This window comes from Propithecus coquereli, unplaced genomic scaffold, assembly GCF_000956105.1.
Source record: "Propithecus coquereli isolate 6110/MARCELLA unplaced genomic scaffold, Pcoq_1.0 Scaffold337, whole genome shotgun sequence".
In the NCBI taxonomy this organism is placed as follows: Eukaryota; Metazoa; Chordata; class Mammalia; order Primates; family Indriidae; genus Propithecus; species Propithecus coquereli.
Genome location: NW_012149030.1, coordinates 1,343,986 through 1,349,547, shown reverse-complemented (window position 1 = coordinate 1,349,547; position 5,562 = coordinate 1,343,986).

Here is a 5,562-nt window from a genome sequence, read left to right as displayed (position 1 = left end):
CATAAGGTACTATCCAAAGTTTCAGCTGTCCACTGGGGGTCTTGGAATGTATTTCCCTCAGATAAGGAGAGACAACTGTATTTTCATAGGAGAAAGAGTAGCTAATATTTTAACCACGTAGTCATAAATGTTTTCTAATAATACATTTTAAACGCATGTTTCATTATTTTATGTTTTCTGACTTTATAATGATTCTTATAAATAATTAGTGTTTCATCAAGAAAGTCAAGCATAGGTTGCCTAATCTAATCAAATACAGTAACTTTGAAAGAGAGTTTGAAGGAAAATAAAAATTTAAGGAGTTCAATTTAAATTTGTAACTTCTGAAAATATTAATATCTAGAATGTGTTTTATGTCCAGTTTTAAACTTGCATTTTGACACAATTATTGAAGAAATTATTGAACAATTTTTGTACATGTTTGGATGATTCATAAACTGCTGACTCAACTGACAGTAAGGACCCACTAAACTGTGGTGATTTTTGTATCTTGCTGGACTTGAATATCATCTTCAGGTATGTATTTTATATAGGGTACTTTGAGAAATCAGATGTCCAAAAAAGTGAACTTCCCATTGGGTATAACAGAACTGTGTATGTGTGTGCTCGTATGCTTGGGTGCATATCTGTATTCAGTCATGAGTGCATTTTTTTGAGCATGTGTGTGTCGAAATGCTGTATATGGCAGTGTGGTAACTAGTGAAAGTGACCTAAACCTCAATTTCAGAATAATAGAGTTAATAATTATTGTCTAATTTTTTTAAAGGGAAAGAGGAAGAACACTAGAAGCATGTTATTCTAAAATGTTTGCCAAACACCAGTATGTATGTTCTTTGTGAATATTTTGATACATACCAGAAAATGATAAAAAGTGTCGAAAGTTGTTGCCTTTGAGAAGTAAGAATCAAGGGAGTAGGAGAATGTGGGGAAGATAACTGGTTTATTTTGTTGGATTTGGTTTGGTTTAGTCTGTTTGCATAAGACGCTTCATTTACACCATTTCATAAACTTGTAACTTACATATGTCTAGAGCTCCTACTTGTTTTGCGCCAGCCAACTACAGCAACAGTCTCTGTGTAAGCTTGGCCAAGCTGCAGTCTAAGTAGCAAGCTCAATCCAATAACACTTTATCCCATGCCCGTGCCCATGCTAACTATCTCAGACCTTCCTCCTCAGCTTTTCCCTATTAACTCCAAGACATGCAAATTTGTGGGACATGCATATTGTCCTCACCTGCCCCACACTGAAGAGACATAAAGCAAAGTTTTGACCAATGAGAGATAGAAGCTAGCAGATTAATTCTTTTCCTTCCACTCCAGGTCTGAATTGTTGATAGACAAAGAAACATATTGCTCTTCAAAACAAATGCTCTAACTTGAATCAAAGTTAGTGGCATCCACCCTGGTAACACATGATTTTATTTTCTCCCTAACATTACCTGCCTCACTCACACTTTTTCCCTCTCTGGTTTCTTTTGGACTATACTTCCTAATAAAGTAGTAGCCTAGGAGCACTGGCCTCAAGTTCCTCTTGAAGATCCCAAGATAAAACAGCTGATACCAGAAATGAACGGTGGTGATAAAACATGACATGTATTCACATCACAAGTGCTAAGAGTTTCATCTTAGATTAATTGAAAAAAGGTACAAGTGGATGGAGAGGTATACTTGGGTGTACTTGGCCTATGGCACTTGAATGGTACGAGAGCAATGATGATAATAATAAATACTGAAGAGTAGGCTGGCCTCTGTTAATAACATTGGAAGGCCTGTGGAAAGTAAATAACAGGCTCAAGGCAGCCAACTGGAAATTGAAAGTGTGCTGTAAAACTGTGAAAGCAAAGAGTTTCTATGACAGCTTTTAAGTAGACTCTGGTCTCTTACAGGTTTAGGGCAGCTTTTGCTAGAAATTAAGCCACCAACCTTATTGTAAAGGTAACAAAGCTGACAATTAAAATTAATGGCTAGACTTGACAAGGTTCCTATATTACAGTAAGGCTCTGACAAGTAAATGTTGGGGACTTAAGACCTGGCAAAGTGTTACAGGAAACAGTCTGAGAATATTGAACCTCCATATTCCCCTGGACACTCTGAGCCAACACAAACAGCTCCTGCTTCCCAATATGATGTGAAAAATGCCCTCTTGCCTGAACGTGCGCAATGACCTCACTAGAAGTGAGTTCTTCACAAGATGATGTTTGTTCTCCTCAAGATCTGTCTGTGCCACCCCTCATTGCTTTCAAGACCTTAGTCAGTATCAGCTCTCACAGATCCAGTATGGGTCAGCATGGTTAACAGACCAAGAAGAAATAGTTCGTTTGCCCAGGAGAATACAGAATCTGGTAGTATGTCCTGCAGAAACTGGAGGAACACATTGCAAGTAGATTAAAGAGTGTAGGAACAAGACAGGTGCCATAAAATCCTGGATTACAGACAAATTATTGATATGGCCACAATGTTACTAGAGGTTCTTTGTACTGGAAGAAATATTGGTCTTAGTTCTAATATTTTTCTGGAATATCTTCTTGAAAGTAGATCACGATGATGCCTAGAATAAATGCGATAAAAATAGTAGAGCCACTTTGTTGGAGTGTTGAGGAGGAAGTAAGAAGTTTCAGAACGTATTTAGCATGTAATGTACTAGAAATGTTGACTATACTTCCTGGAAGGGGCAGAGGACACTCCATTCACTGAGGCAATAATGAATACCCTGGTGAAGGGACCACTGGTATCTTTGAGAAACTCCATGGTGGCTATCCTCAATAGGCCGGGGTTGGTCATAGGCACTGCTGCTATGAAACTTGGGTTCATAATATTACTGAAATTGGAGACATCAACATGGCAGCATTTAACTGTTAAAAGAAAGGCAGAGATGACAGCTATAGAAGATGTAAAGCCAGAGTGACAAAGAGGGTATTTGACCATCAGTGACCTGATATATCAAGCTAACACGTCCTGGTGCTCCTAGAGGCATGCCAGGTACACAGTTGACTACAGCGTTTATTAAATTGTGTAAGTTCAAGAATAATAAAAAAATTAATAACAGGTGCAAATAAACAAAAAATAAATAACAAGAGCTGGTTAGAAAAAGGCTAAAGCCTACCACTGCACAAAAAGTCATCTCCCATTCAGTATCCCGATATAAATGAGTCACAGAGTCTCTCGATCAGAAAAGTGCTGAATCGTCTTGCACAAAGACACTTAAATGCCACTGCATGTATATGCGATAGACATTCCTCTGATCCTACCCAAGAAGATCAACGGCTAGTTGTGAACTCTTAGATTTTGGATCTTATTTGACACTGGTATAGGAGCACTGCAAATATTATGCAGGTCAGATAATGAAATGGACTCATTCAGCTCCACAGAGTATACTATTGTAATGGTTGATTGAAGATAAATAATATGATACAGGAAGAAAAAATGAATATTCACAAGTCATTAAGGCCCAAACCACTCTGAGGCATATCTCCCCAGTATTCTTTCTTATGAAGTTATTTCTTTATCTCCTGACATTTAATTATCAAGGATTATGTGAGAAATTTTGATTTTAGAAGGACTCTTCTAAAGCTCCCCCCAACAAAAAAAAAGTTTCTAACAGGGTCTTTTATGGCCCTCTTGCCACATAAGCAAGGATGGCTAACAGGTTACATCAGGTATAAGCCACCAATAAACAAGCCAGCCTTGGGACCTATTATGAGAGTATGGAGTTTTAAACAGCACGTTATAATTAAAAATCATTATTTAGCCCATTTGACATTATCCTTGCTAAAGATCAGTACCAGAACTCCGAGCTTTCTCAGAGATAAGTTGAGGGCAGTCCCAATCCAGGTAGGCCCCTTTTGTAACTCAGCTTTCTAAATCCACCAAAATGTCCGCAATAGTTTTCCAAAATACATAATACTACTTCTACAATTCAAAGAGACTCACTAAATGCTGTGTCTTAGTGGTAGGAGATATAAGTTTAAAAAAAAAAAAACCTTTTATATCTTAATAGTCCTGACATGCCACGGACAAATGGATTTCTAAAATCTTTACTTACTTAATAGGCTTCTGAATCTTCATGAAATTTGCCTTCCATCTCTTAGAAAGTTATTTATAAAAAATAATTATACTAGGACCTAAAACAATATCATATTTTCTGGTTAGTCTATTTATAAATAGAGTTTTGGTTCAAGCCTGTATCACATTAGGTCCAAATTGGAATGATATACTTAGGATATCATAGAAGTATTATGTTTGTTAACTCATTGTGAAATAAAGGGACTTTATTGTAAAAAAAAAATACTTTATTCCTTAAAAATGCCAACAATCATCTGAGCCTTCAGCAAGGTGTAATCTTTTTTGCTAATAGAGGGTCCTCGATGTTGATGCCTGACGCCACGGCACTCTAGCCTGGGCAACAGAGTGAGACTCTGTCTCAAAAAAAAAAAAATACTTTATTCCTAAAAAATGCCAACAATCATCTGAGCCTTCAGCAAGGTGTAATCTTTTTTGCTAATAGAGGGTCCTCGATGTTGATGCCTGCTGACTGATCAGGGTGGTGGTTACTGAAGGCTGGGTGGCTGTGGCAATTTCTTAAAATAAGACAATGAAGTTAGCCATATCGATTGACAGCTTTCCTTTCATGAAAGATTTCTCTGTAGCACATGATTCTGTTTGATAGCATTTTAGCCACAGAACTTCTTTCAAAACTGAAGTCAATCCTCTCAAACCCTGCCATTGCTTTATGAACTAAGTTTATATACTATTCTAAATCCTTTGTTGTCATTTTAACAATGTTCCCAGCATCTTCACTAGGAGTAGATTCCATCTCAAGAAATTACTTTGCTTATCCATAAGAAGCACCTCCTTATCCATTCAGGTTTCATCATGAGATTGCAGCAATTCAGTCACATCTTCAGGCTCCACCTCTAATTCTAGTTCTCTTGCTACAATCTACAGTCACTTCCTTCTCTGAAGTCTTGAACCTTTCAAAGTCATGCATGAGGTTTGGAATCTACTTCCAAACTCCTGTTCATGATGATATTTTGACCTCTTCCCATGATTCACAAATGTCCTTAATGGCATCTAAAATGTGAATCATTCCCAGGTTTTCAATTTACATTGTCCAGATCCATCAGAAGAATCACTATGTATGACAGCTATAACCTTGCAAAACATCTCTCTTAAGATTTGAAAATCAAAATTACTCCTTGATCCACAGGCTGCAAAACAAATGTTGTGTTAATAGGCATGAAAATATTAATCTTCTTGTACACCTCCATCAGAGTTCTTAGGTGACTGGGTGCATTGCCAATGAACAGTAATCTTCTGAAAGGAATCTTTTTTTTCTGAGCAGTAGGTCTCAGCAGTGGGCTTTAAATATTCAGTAAACCACCGTTTTAAAATTGGGAGATGAAATATTTTATGTATCCAAAGATCTTGCTAAGAGGAGACTTGAAATGCGAACCATATTAACCATTTAATGAAGCTTAGGTAGAAAAGTGTACTTGAGTCTTTCATTTGGAATTAAAGTATAAAAAGTTGCAAAATTTTTGTGCTTAGAAAGAATAATTTTTAA